Source organism: Mesoplodon densirostris, chromosome 17 (assembly GCF_025265405.1).
Source record: "Mesoplodon densirostris isolate mMesDen1 chromosome 17, mMesDen1 primary haplotype, whole genome shotgun sequence".
In the NCBI taxonomy this organism is placed as follows: Eukaryota; Metazoa; Chordata; class Mammalia; order Artiodactyla; family Ziphiidae; genus Mesoplodon; species Mesoplodon densirostris.
The window spans coordinates 60,915,507-60,930,499 of record NC_082677.1 but is presented as its reverse complement, the minus strand read 5'-3'; the positions used below and the strand labels follow the sequence as shown (position 1 = coordinate 60,930,499).

Genomic DNA, 14,993 nt, shown 5'->3' with positions numbered 1-14,993 from the left:
GTTTTGATTCCATTTTTCTTTACTTATTTATCTCCTGAATATGGGTGACATTTTTCACTTCTTTGCCTACCTGGGTATTTATGATTGAGTGTCATTGTGTATTTTACATTCATTGTTGCTGCGTTTTGATATGTCTTTTAAAAGGGTGTTGACCTTTGTTCTGGCATGCAATTAAATTACTTGACAGTAGTTAAATGTTTTCAAGCCTTGCTTTCAAGTTTCATAAAGGCAAATCAAAAACAGCTTTAGTCTAGGGCTAACTTAACCCCATGGTTAAGGCAACCTGCTGACAATTCTACCAAATACCCTGTGTATTACAAGATTTCCACTTTAGCTGGTGGTAACAGGAACTATTCCAGTGTTTTTCCCTTTGATTTGGGTAGTTGTCTTTTCTGCTTCTGCTATCAGTGTCGACCCAAAGGCTTGAGGGTCACCCTCTTCCTAGGGCTTTCTCTGTCTCTCTCTTTCAGCCTCCCTCCTCCTCTGGTATTTGCTTCAAAAATTGTAGCCATCTTGGCCTCCATGAACTCTGGTCTTTACTTTCTCAACTCAGTGAGGCTTCTAGGCTGTTTAGGTTCTACCTCCTGTACAATGGTCTGGAAAAACTGGGAAGTGAGCTGATATACCTGTAGTTCTTTGTCTGTTTCCCTTTCCTTTGCTTTTTTCCCAATGTATGAAAACCATTTTTTGATATACATCACCTACTTTTCTAATTGTCTATGCTATGAAGCTAAACTTGGGTCCTGTTACTCTGTTTTGGACAGAAGTAGAAGGATGCCCCAAATCTTAGTAAAGAATCTACACTAAAGGAATATTGGTCAAAAACTAAGATAACATCTTGTTGCTTCTAGCAAACACAGAGCTTGTTTAACCTGAAGAGAAATGTAAGAATTGAGCAATAGATTTTCAAGCCTATGTTTTCTATGACATCTCAACATCTTACAGAACTTGCACTTGGGTTTCTGGTGATGAGAGAAATCCAAGAACCATCAAAACCCACCCCTCTCCCACTGTTGGGGTGAATTATGCACTTCGATTTTAAAAGGCAGAAGAATTGCTAGTGACAGTACTCAGAAAAGAAGGATATATAACCCTCTTTTATAACTAAAACTGGTGACTGAAATTGTCTTGGCCAGTTTCTCTCTGTTAACAAAACTCAATCTCCTTGCCCTAGTTGGTTAAACATCTTTGCCTCACTTGATAGAGACTGAGAACAGCTAGTAATAGTCTCTTTGTGCCCACATTTTAACAATACCAAAGGAGCCTTGAACTCTTATGTTTCGTTTCTACTGTTTCAACAAATTTGTCTTGATTTCTTCTGACTTCCTTCAGTACCATAACAATACCCACTCTATAAGCTTTCTTATTTATGGACTAGATACAGGTTAGAAAAGCAACATTTACAGTCTAAGAAAAAGGGGAGAACCACCACAAATGCTTACACAAATTCACAGATATATCTATAACAGCAATTTGAGTTACAAAAAGGTATAAAACTTTCACTGAGTGAGAGGATAAAGTCATAGAAGATTGTTTTGTTCTTCTACATTACCTTCCCCTAAGCTGAAGAGTTAGTATAGTAATTTTTTTTTTTTTATTATCTCAATATCATGGTTGGGGAATCTGCCTGTAGAAGATTTAGAAGTTACCTAAGGTCTACAGCAAAAATGCAAAGCTTGCATTTAATCCTATGTGTCTTATATTTACACAAGTTTATCCATGTAGATAAACATGGATAAACCTTTTTATGCTATTGCTCAGCCTTTTACGCTATTGCTCAAGTCAGACGTGGGAATGCCAAGCAGAACTCAGAAATATCACTTTTCTTGCCAGCAAATCTACTAATGCATTATCAGATATAATTCTATAATCTGTTGAGATTTTCTTGAACCAGATCTTTGTCTTCAGTTTATTGATAGAGGATCAGCACCCTCATTCTGCACAGGGACACTCTCCACTCCTAAAAGGCAAAAATATTTTCATATTCTTTGGCTGTCTATATCTCATTACTTACATGCTCTGTTGTGGTTGATCCTCGGAATCTATGCACTAAGCCACACACTTCAGTCCCATGAGACACTGATTTATTAGTGAGTAGTAGTCTTTTGGGAGCAAAGAAACTGTTCTTACTCTCTCTCAGCTCATGTGTTGTCAGCAATATGACAGCTTTCTTCACCCAAAATCTTGATCCATAATCTTAAGTAAATGTATAGAGTTTAGAATCTAACCACTCCCTTTTTTGTTTTCCAGAAAAGGAGACGGAGCCTGAAACTCAAAGACAAGTTAACTGTTTGGCCTCTAAGGTAAGCCAGTATTGTAAGTTGCCCTGACAGGGCTCAAGTTTGAGTATTCTGCTCCCAAGGTTTAATTAAAGGTTACCTATCACCACCAGATATTGCAAGTTATGGCCTGTAGACTTTTGTGACCGAGGGTTTTTTTGTTGCTGTTCTTTTCTGTGTGTTTATTTTTAATTTGAACTAGCAAACATCATTTTATAAAGTTATGGATATTGATAAAAATTCAGGTTTCCTGCTTCTCTGGAATAAATGGTGGACTCAGTGACAATGCCTGCATTCCCACATGACGATCATTTGCTAGAACTGACGGAAAGAACACGAGCTTCTCAGTTCCCTCCATTGTCTGCTGTCTCCCCAGCACTGAGGTTAAGTCTGAACTGTTGTTACTTTATGTCGAGTTCACCTTACCCATTTATCTCACTGGTCTGTTCTTACAGACATTCACGTTTGTGACTTTTGTAATGCACACTAGTTACTCGCTTCCTGCAATGCAGTGCTGATGGTATTATAAACAATTGCTCTACTCTTGGTCCTCCCTCTACCTGGCATTTTCATCCTTCGAGTTTTTTAGGCTGAACACCATGGAGCCATTGTTAACTCTCTCTTTCACTCACATCCTTACCCGATCCACCAACAAATCTATTCAGTTCTCTAAAATATACCTAAAATAGAATAACTTCCCACCACCTCCACCAGGGAGGGTCTGGTCCAAGACATGATTATTTCCAACCAGGGAGATGTAAATAACTGCCTAATCGGTCTCCCTGCTTCCAGGTTTTCTTCCCTAGAGCCACATGTTGTAACAGCAATGTTCAAAGCCCACCAGTATCTCCCATTGCACTCTGAGTAAATGCTGAAGAGTTTAAGGCTCACTTGCTCTATCTCCTCGTCCCCCATCCTCACGACCTCTGACCTCATCCCCTGGTTTCTTCTCTGGCTCACTCCCCTCCAGCCACCCTAGACTCCTTGCTGTTTTGGACGTATTATCTCATAATTATGTATATTCTCAATGTCTATTTGTGAAAAAAATGGTTAAAGAATGAATCAATTAAATAATTAATATACAAGGACGGTGCTGGATGTTCTGGCCAGCTATGAATTTGGAATTTTATTTATTGTAAGAGAAACAAAAGTGAGGAGAGAGCTGAATTTAAAATAGGGCTGAAATTTTCCCTGATAGGAATGATGATGGGAAAGGAGTTGATGTATTCAGGGTAGTGATCAATAAAAGACAATGTGAATCTAAGCCAAATTATGAGGGAATTGAGGGCCTAGAGATAATGGCTTCTGGTGAAAAGATGGTAGAGTCAATGAACGAGACATCCAGGAGGGGCCAATTAATTGTTGATAGAAGGAAGGAGGTTGTCGTTATTGAGTGGGTGCCTGAAAGTGAAATTTGGGGTGTGGGCTCTTATTGGTAACACTCATGCAGTGAGGGGCTGATGTGAGTGACAACAAGGAATGGAGAAGTCAGGATACTGAACTGATCAGTTAAGTGGATATTGAAATAATCCAGTAAGGAGCAGAAATTAAGAGGAAGACAGTAAGATAGGTGCTACAATGTTTAATAAACAAAGTGTTGGTGGGGGGGTGGAATGAGGAGGATGGTATAACTGTAAAAATGGGACCATGTGATATAATCTGTTGGCAAATACCTCAAAGGGGCTCAATGGGCTGTAAATGCAGTGAGAAGTAGGGAGGGGAACCTTTTCTTCATCCTGGGGGTGAGCAAGGCAAGGACCATAGAACATGAGAGGCTGTAGGGGAGTAGTATCCTTAGGTGTCAATATCATGGATTCAGAGGATATTTCCTTAGGTTACTTAAAATATAATAAGGTGATTGAGTTATTTTTCTAACTTCATAAAAATAAACTGAAATAGTTTCTTCATTAAACGATGAATTTTGATTTTTCAGTCTTAAAAATCCAGTTATGTTGAAAACCACAAAATCTTCAAGAGCACTTAAGTTTTCAAGGTGAGTAATTTCTTTTCAAATAGATTAAACATATTTATGTATATATGTATACACATAGATACACTAATTTAATCAATAGCATGTCAATTTTAAGAACATTAACTAATATAGAACCAGAGATAATTTAAGTTAGTTTTGATAAAAACCTACTTCTCTCTGTTAACTACTTCTCACAGAGGTGATTCAAACACTTAGTCCTATGTCCATCATCAGTCACTTCTACTACCCTCTTTCTTGGTAACTAAATACCACTTGCACTATTATACACACTGTTCTCCAGCATCTCAAGATCATTTTCAGTCTAGGACCTTTGCACAGGTGTTACCTTATGTCTGGAATGCTCTTCCCTTGATTTCCATATGACTGACGCCTAGTGCCTCAGCTCTCAGCTTAAATCCCATCTCCTGAGATATGATTCTCTGACACACAGAACACAGTAGTAGCCCATTCATTCATTACTATACCATACACTTTTTAAAATCTTAATATCTAGCTTTACACTTGCTTATTTGTTATCCCACCCATTAAAAGAATCACCAGCATTATTGCCTAGAATAGTGTCTGGTACATGATAAATTCTCTGTAATACTAGATGATTTAAAGAATAAGTTATAAATAATATTAGTCTGAAGTTGTCCAAAATGGGTTCTGGTCCCATTTCTACTATTGCTTACTCAAATTTATTACCTAGATCACTTCTCTATTTAACTAGCAACTGATAAAAGGGAAAAAGGATTTTAAAAATCCTGATAAAATGCTTTGGGATATTTTAAGGAAGAAGTAATGTATATCTTAGCTATATTACTGTGGTCGTATCAATTGAAAGTGGCAAGGAGAAACCATCATTTAATATAAAATAGCATGATTCCTTAGTGGAAATTATATCAACAAAATCTATGATCAGCATTACTTGTCAAATTATCAAACAGAAACTTTACTGGCAACAAGTTCAGGGAGTGTGTAACTTTATAATCATCATATTGAGGATTATGTTTTGACAAGGTCAAACCTAAAACAAATATTAAAATGTGGATAATGAATTACTGCCAGAATACACAGGAAAGAGACAAATCTGTTTATGAACATCATTCTTTCAAACACTAGGCATATAATTAGTTCTAAAAAAAAAATTTACTTTTCCAAGTAAGATTTGTGTATTTCTATTCAAAGCAGCTAAACACTCACAGTTGTGCATGGTGTATGTGTACATTTTTATTAATTCTTTCATGCTCAATAAATAAAAATTTCAGCATCAAAATGCATTGATAGTTCGTTTTTTGTTACAATAGAGAATCATTTAGTGCTAGATGTTTAGTGTCCTAGCTAATGAAGTCAGTGGTTATCCATACCCAATAAACCACAAAGACTATAATCGTTATTGATTTTTGAACCTCACAAACCAATCACTGGAATAACCATAAACCTGTGTGCATTATATATACTGATGATTTATTTATGCATAGACTGCTGTATATTCAATTACTTAGTTATTTTTAATAATAAATTTTGTACTACAAATACTACACAAGACAAAATTTGCAGCCAACCAATGATTCCTCCTTAATCCCATCCCTCTGCCTTATAATCTACAACCTGAGAATCTTTCCATTTCCATGTTTGTCCTTTATTTCCTATTTTATTAAGTTTTATATGCATATGTACTTTGTATGTAGACCTTAAACAGTCTTGTATTTGAGATGTTTCCTGTATTAAAATTCTACACAATCATTGATCTGAATTTCATCAACTTGACTGTTTGCACCAATGCCACACTATCTTAGTAACCACAATTTATAATAAGCCTTACTTAGTTTAGCGATTATTTTCTCGATGATCTTCTGAGTACCCTATATACTCTTTGTTCTTTACCCTTCTACTCAAAATCATATAGAGTCTCATGAAAAATTCTTTTGGATTTTGATGTGAACAACACTGATCAATTTAGGCAGATTCAACATTTCACACTATTATCTTTCTGTTCATGAATATGATATATCTCAATTTAGTCTATTCATATGTATAATTTTCTCTGTATATTTATAGTATATATCTATTCTTAAATACTCAATATTATACAAGTTTAAATGATGCTTTCTCCTTAAACTTTCCAGTTTCCTGCCTTTTATAGAAATGCAATGGACTCTTCCATATTAAACAAATTTTATATAGCACCATTTATCTACCACCTTGTCAAATTCTGCTATTCAATAATTTACAGGTGAGTTATTTTGTGTTTTCTATGTAGATGATCATATTGTATGGAAAAAAATCAATTATTCCTAATGTACATTCTTTATCTTCTAATTATCTTTTTAAAAAAAAATTACCTAGGGTAGAACCTCCAAAACAATGTTGAACAGAAATGGTGATACTTGATTAATTGCCTTGTTTTTGCTTTTAAAGGACTGTTTCTAATGTTTTAATATTTAATATGTTTGTTCTAGATTTTAAATAAATACTCTTTAAGGGAGTAAGCACAAATCAGTTCTCATAAATTATGTTATTTGAAAAAAATGTACCATTTCACATAATTTTTTTAAAAAGTTGGTATATAGTTGTTGATACTGTTCTCGTGCTATCATTAAAAGCTCTACTTTGTGTGTAGCTACTAGCCACATTTTCATTTGTATCATTTTGTCTTTTCCTCATCATCTGAATATGTCTATTGTTAGCTGTTTAAGAATCAACTATCAAAAAGATAAATTTAAAAAACAATAACTTTTACAATTGTGTCAAAAAGAATAAATTACCTAAGAATAAATATAACCAAGGAGGTGAAAGACCTCTACACTTAAAACTTTAAGACACCGATGAAAGACACAAATAAATGGAATGATATTTCATGCTCAGGGACTGGAAGAACTAACATTGTTAAAATTCCCATACTACCCAAAGCAATCTACAGATTCAATGCAATCCTTATCAAAATTCCAATTGCTTTCACAGAAATAGAACAAACAATTCTAAAATTCATATGAAACCACAAATGACTGTGAATAGCCAAAGAAATCTTAAGAACAAAGTTGAAAGCATCATGCTTCCTGATTTCAAATTATGTTACAAAGCTACAGTAATCAACACAGTATGATTTTGGTATCAAAACAGACACATAGATCAGGAGAACAGAATAGAGAGCTCAGAAATAAACCCGTGCATATATGGTCAATTAATTTATGACAAAGCAGCCAAGAATATGCAATAAGGACAGGAAAGTCTCTTAAATAAATGGTTTTGAAAAAACAGGATAGCTACACACAAAAGAATGAAACTGGACCAGTATCTTATACCGTACACGAAAATCAACTCAAAATGGATAAAGACTTGAACATAAGACCTAAAACTACAACTCCTAGAAGAAAACATAAGGCAGTAAGCTCCTTGATACAGGTCCTAAAGATGATTTTTTTTGGATATGACACCAAAAGCAAAGGCACCAAGAGCAACCATAAACAAATAGGACTACATTAAACTAAAAAGTCCCTGTACAGCAAAAGACATGACCAACAAAATGAAAAGGCCACCTGTCAAATAAGAGAAATATTTGCAAATCATCTATCTGATAAGGGGTTTGTATCCAAAATACATAAAGAACTCATATAACTCAAAAGAAAAAAATATCTGATTAAAAAATGGGCACAGGAGCTGCATAGACATTCTTCAAAAGAGACATACAAATGGCTAACAGGTACATGAAAAAAGCATTGAGCATCACTAATCATAAGGGGAATGTAAATCAAAAAACCACAACAAGATAACACCTCACACCTATCAAAATGACTATTATCAAAAAGACGAAAAATAACAAGTGTTGGTAAGGATGTGAAGAAAATGGAACCCTTGTGCACTGTTGATGGGAATATAAATTTATGCAGTCACTATGGAAAACAATATGGAGGTTCCTCAAAAAATTAAAAACAAAGCTATCATTTGATAAGAGAAATACCACTTCTAGGTATTTATCCAAAAGAAAACCAAATCACTAATTTGAAAAGATATATGCACCCCATGTTCATTATACCATTATTTACAGTAGTCAAGACATGGAAGCTAACTAAATGTCCATCAATGGATGAATGTATAAAGAAAATATGGTATCTAGGTGGCTTTCCTGGTGGCACAGTGGTTGAGAGTCCGCCTGCCAATGCAGGGGACACGGGTTCGCACCCCAGTCCGGGAAGATCCCACATGCTGTGGAGCAGCTAGGCCTGTGAGCCATGGCCGCTGAGCCTTTGCATCTGGAGCCTGTGCTCTGCAATGGGAGAGGCCACAACAGTAAGAGGCCCGCATACCACAAAAAAAAAAAAAAGAAAGAAAGAAAATATGGTATCTATATACACAATGGAATATTATTCAATCGTTAAAAAGAAGGAAATCTTGCCATTTGCAACAACATGTATGAGAATTGAGAGCATTATGCTAAGTAGAATAAGTCAGACAGAGAAAGACAAATACTGTATGATCTCATTTATATGTGCAATCTTAAAACAAAAACAAAACAAACTCATAGTTACAGAGAAAAGATTGATTGGTGGTTGCCAGAGGTAGAAGTGGGTGAAATGGGTGAAGGTGGTCAAAAGGTACAAACTTCCAGTTATAAAGTAAGTCATAGGGATGTAATATACAGCATGGTAACTACAGTTAACAAAAGTATATTCTATATTTGAAAGTTGCTAAGAGTACATTTTATTTTATTTTATTTTATTTTTTTGCGGTATGCGGGCCTCTCACTGTTGTGGCCTCCCCCGTTGCGGAGCACAGGCTCCGGACGCGCAGGCTCCGGACGCGCAGGCTCAGCGGCCATGGCTCACGGGCCCAGCCGCTCCGCGGCATATGGGATCCTCCCAGACCGGGGCACGAACCCGTATCCCCTGCATCGGCAGGCGGACTCTCAACCACTTGCGCCACCAGGGAGGCCCAAGAGTACATTGTAAAGTTCTTATCATAAGTAAAATTTGTAAGTATGTGTGATGATAGATGTTAACTAGCCATATTGTAGTGATCATTTCACAATATACACACATATTGAATCATTTGTGTTTTATACGTGAAACTGATGTAATGTTATATGTCAACCGTTTCTCAATTTTTTCTTAAAGGCAGGGAAAATATGCCATTAAAGGTAAGTTTAAAAGGACAGAGAACACCCTAAAGGGCAGCAATCTTTAGAAGTTTTAAGAGCCCACACTGAATCCCTAACTGCTATAATTTTATATTAATATATTTATTAACACAAGTAGGCTCGAGGAATAGGGTTAAGTGAAATTTGAGAACACAACTCATATATCTAAATAATTATGGGTCAATGGTATTATTACGGTATGAAACATTGGTTTAGAGAAGCAAAATGACCTTTTAACACTGATTTTCATTATTTGCCACATGAATATTATACCTACTTGATCATTTCAGGAAAGCACTCTTATTCTTACTTACCTTTTAGACAGCACTTTATTTTTTGCCTTTTGAATGTGAGATTGGGCTTGTCATTGTTGTCAGCTTCAACTCTCTCCTTTTATAAGACGGGATAACAGATTAGAGAAAATGGGAATGGAAAATAACACATATTCAGTAAAATTACATGAATGGGAATTAAATATGATAAAATATTTTATATAGAACAAGTCAGCAGAATATAAAGCTCTGCCATATTTCATTTAGGTAATTTAATGATGAATGTTATGTTGCTTAGTTCAAAATTTGAAACTGATTTTATGAGCACTAGGATGCTTGAAATGTGGTGTTAGGAGGAAGCTATAGAAATGTTAATTTTATAAAATCATGCTCAGATGAGTTCATTTTAAAAGGTGAAGGAATATCATTGTGTTTCAATACGTGTCTGACTCATATCAAAATAGCCGTGCTTGCCTAGTTTGTCAAAAGCAGTAGAATCTGAGAACTCATGAAATAAAATAAGGTAGCTTTAAGAAAAATAAAACTAACATAGCATGATTTCAGTTCCATTTCAGAGGAAAGCAAAATAAAAGTAGTTTAAGGGCAAGAATATTAGCACAATCACAAAATCAAACTGAAAGCACTATTCTTTCTCATAATATACGGCAATTGAACTTCACTTGGTCTTCCAAACTCTCAGTAATTAGTAATTTCCTGCTCTCCCTGGCTCCTTGGATACAGGCACAGACATATTGATCTAAATGATGGTGAAGTATCACACTTTGCATTAAGTGTCTAAGTGGCGTTGCAACACCTGCTACTTTCTGACAGCTTGAATGAGAGACACCACCAGACCTATCTTGTTATCAAGAAGACAGACCAATTTTGGTCCCTTGATAAATGAAATAGGAAGCAAATGATTGTTTTGAACTTCACATCTTACCATGGTACTGTTTCATATATTAGCTATTTAAGTTTTTAATTAAAGTATTAAATATATAAATATTGTGTTCTAGATGGAAAGAGAAAATGATATACTAAATGTTGTAATATATGAAAGTGAAGCGCAAAGAAAAGTGTGTAAAGCAATATGATAAAATAATACTCATAGGTTTAAATAAATCCCCTGAAGATGACATTTCAATACTTGACAAAGCTGGAGTAATACAAAATGGTGACAAACTTTTCCATTTATTAGGACTTAGAACTTTCACTTAAAAGTAATGAGGAGGAATGGAAGTGTCTTCAGCAGTACATTCACATATGTAAGGAATCATTTGGCATCATTGTCAACAATATTTACCAATAGTGGGTGCACAGAACCTAGTTAGGAGGCTACTGCAATATTCCAGGGGAGAATCATTTACTTCATGAACAATTAATAGGAATTTATGATTAATCAGACATGGATGGGAACATCTAGTTAAGGAGTATAAAATAAAAATAGAAAATTAGAGTTCCGAGCAATGGACATCATGCCCTGAAGGAGGTGATTGGAGAGGGCAGAGTGGAGCAAGAAGCTGCAAAGGTAAGAGGTCACGGCCTTAAGAGTCAAACAATTAGAGGAGATCAGAGGTTCCAGAAAATTCTAAGAAAAGATAATTCAAGATAAGACATTAGGGAATTGAGAAGTCAAGATATCAAACAAATCAAAGGTTAAAAATAGAAATTTTAGGACTATAGCAAGATAATTTATAAACATATACATACTACATAAGAGAACAGTGATTTCTGTTCTCTATGAGGTAGGTGAAACCACCTACCTCAACCTGCCTCTGCTTTCATAAATATAAATTTGGGTTTTTGCACTTCATTTTTTGGTTGATAAAGTTTTTCCCCCTCAATAGACGCTACTCTTAAAATTTTTATAACATTTTATTATACTCAAAATTGTATTTATTTAAAATTTAGTAATAGGGGATTTACTCTGGCAAAAATTTTATGTCATTTGTAATCACTGAAATTTTATTTTTATACAAACTTGAACTTATGAAATCAGCACCTCGACTCTTAATTATGCCATCAAGGCATTTTTGAAAAAGATTTGAAAATATATTTTTTGCAATAAAACAAATCCCTAAAATATTCACATCACTTAAAAATCACCAATACAAATAGTTTCTTTTAATCTTGTAATTTAATTCACATGTTTTCTTCTTTAATCTTAAAAACTAAAAAAATGTATTCCATAAACATCAAACATTTACAAGGTGATACCAATGTATGATCCAGCAATCTGCCTTTAGAGATTAGGCCTAAATTTGTTTCCTCCATAAGTACTTGTGAAGATAAAATTTATTGTGAAATATTAAAGTAAAGCCCTTGAAAGTCCTTTTTACTAAGAAGAAAATCAGAGCAAATTAATGATGCTTATAATTGGGTATTTTTTAGCTAAATATTTCATGATCGAATCTCACACTTGCTTGAGAATATGGACATATTTCTTTTATCCAGACTCTTGAAACTAAAAGTGAATTACTATTTTCATTATTTTGCCAAACATTTCTTAAACTATATCTATAATTAAGATAGTCTAAAACTAAGAAGGAATAGAGCAAGTAAATGCAATTTTGAAAAGCACAAGCAAATGAACACAATTTTTGTTCTTCAGCACTTTATGACAAAATGATGTTCATTAGATGATATTTTTATGTTTTACAACCCAGTGGCCTATCTGATGACACTAAAATTCTGTATAGTAGAAACCACAAGAAATTGTTTTCATTATTTTTACCCATTAGAGCCAAATTGAGTTTTTACACCTCTTGATGTCAAATACTTAGTTTCTTATAAAAGTCACAGTAAAGTTTTTTTTTATTTTCAATACAGCCATGTGACTGTTTTTAATATTTCATACCTTAACAGTTTCAAATCCAGCCCTATCAAAAGGTAAAGAACCAAAACTGCAATGCTTGAAATTTAGAGAAATATTTCAAAATGAAGTTTTTAAAGAAAATTTAAGATTTTTATTTTTATCTACAACTAAATAATAATAATTTAGTTTCATAATTATTTCAAATATTTAAAATACTTTAGATTTAGATTCAGTCAGATTTCAGAAACCGGGGATGGATACTAAGAGTTTTGATTGCATCTACTTGCTTAATATTCTATTTTGGCTTTGATTATGAACCTTGTCATTGAATGAAAAGCTTCTTTCCTAAATTCCACCTGTTTTCATCATTATATGCAATTACTGCTTCCTTGAAAATAGATCAAAATTATTTGCATATAATTTTATTATGGAAATGTATAATATGTAAATATTTCCTGATTGACATTAATTAATAAGCCCAAATTTCATCTCTTCTCAACATTAAATACTAAGGTATTATTAGTTCTTCTCTAATTTTTGTCAATTAGTTTCTATCCTGAGTATATTTTTGGTAAAATATGTAAAAATGACAAAAAATGAACACTTGTTTCAAGAAGTAAACACCTGACTAATATACTTACCCTCATATTTTTGTCCAAAGATACCAATACTCCACATACTTATGGCCTAGTACAAAGAAATAAACACTTTTGCAGATATTTGTGTGTGTGTGTGTGTGTGTGCACATTTAGCATCATAAATACATTTAATCCATTGTTAAAACACAGGTATAAAAATAAGCTACCTAATAAATATGAATTATTAGAAAATAACATTTAATTGTTATAATAATAATACCTTGCTTTAACTGTCCTTTAATGCTTTAAGGAAATGTCCAAATTAGTAGAAACGAGTGCCTGAATTTATTAAAATTTTAAACACATTTGCAGTAGCTTTGGAAATTGCACAGCTCAAATGTACAACCCCAATTTTTATATATACCAAATCAACATTTTTCTGTGAGTATGAGATCAAATATTCTTAAAAATACTTCCCAGTACATATTGCTATTTAATTGTGCAGTTATAATACCATTTAGCTCATTCCTAAATGGAAAGTGGTTATAAACATGGCAGAAGTCTAGATAATGTTATGAAGCTCAAGTCTCTGAATATGCCTCCCAGTTGCATGAAATAACATGAATAAATGTTACCCAGAACAATTAATGGCTCATTAAAATGTTCTGGTTTAATATTATTGATTATTCAAACACACGGACTTCTCATTAGAAATCTGTGAAGCAAAAATTTACAAATAGAAAATGATTTCCCAACCTTAACATATATTACAGGCATAATAAAACCTCCTGCCCTGAAGGACCATTTTTAATCACTAGCAAGACAAACTGAAGAAATATTGGAAACAGAAGATGCTATAGATGAATAGTCTCATATACAAGCACATATATATATATATATATATATATATATATATATATATATATATAATATGTATTCACTTCTAGCATCCATTTTAAATAGAAATATTTTGAGATGGTCTAACTTGGGTCAAGCAGGTACCTTTGTTTAAATAAGTATTTTAGGGAAACATCTTTATTATTCTGTTCTTTTCATTAAGGCTGAGTCTATGTAGGGATAAAATTCAGTTTAAGAAGGAATCATCAACAGCTCTTCTCTTGAACAATGAAAATTTCTCTATTCTCTAAACTAAAATGTGTGATCTGCTTCCAAATTAAACTGTAATAATTGTAATATGTTGATTGCTTATGTTCCACTGTGCTTACTGCTCACAGCGTTCCTATGAAGTACTCTCAATGTTCTCATTTTATAACTGAGAAAACTGAGGATTGGGGCAATTACAGAAGTGAATTGTCGAGCCCTTCCAGGAGTAAACGAAACTGGGATAGGGCACAGATCCCCATGGTTTCAAAGCTCCTGCTATTAACACTACTTATTCTCTGTCAATCATCTTCATCCTTCACTGCTAAACACCACTTACAGGTAAAGAAGAGAAAAAAACAAGGCAGAAGCTATCAAATGGATATCCTCAGCTTGTTTATTCTAGTCCCATTAAGAAGTACTCTCTTTCAAAAGGCTTAAGCCAACTTCAGATACATCCCATGTCACCTAAAAAGTACAGTTTATTATTACGTATTTAATCAAAACTTCTGAAAATGTATTGTAGACAAAGTTGAAGGATTTCAGAGTCATTATAACAAAAGGAATCATTTGAGAATGTTCAGGGTGGTGGCGTGGCTGCATGGGGGGACACTGATGATGTTAGCAACTAATTTTCAGGAAATACTTCAAAGATTTTTAGCGCTATAAAAAAGGGAGTTTGCACATGTGCCTCTAATTACACATACATATACTCAGTTGCTTTCGTATCATTGAAAACGGTAATTACTTCTTTGCTTAGTAATTGAAAGTTCCTTCAGCACTCCTATTTGTCTTATTTTTGTTATTGAATTGAAAATATAATAATCCCCTACTGG

At 33.9% G+C, this 14,993-nt stretch overlaps 1 protein-coding gene across 1 annotated transcript in view; it reads right to left on the bottom strand.

The window, feature by feature from the left end:
- The window catches only part of GPC5 (glypican 5), a 1,328,413-nt gene that overhangs the window by 465,698 nt on the left and 847,722 nt on the right, over positions 1 to 14,993 (bottom strand). The gene's annotated exons all lie outside the window — the stretch shown is intronic.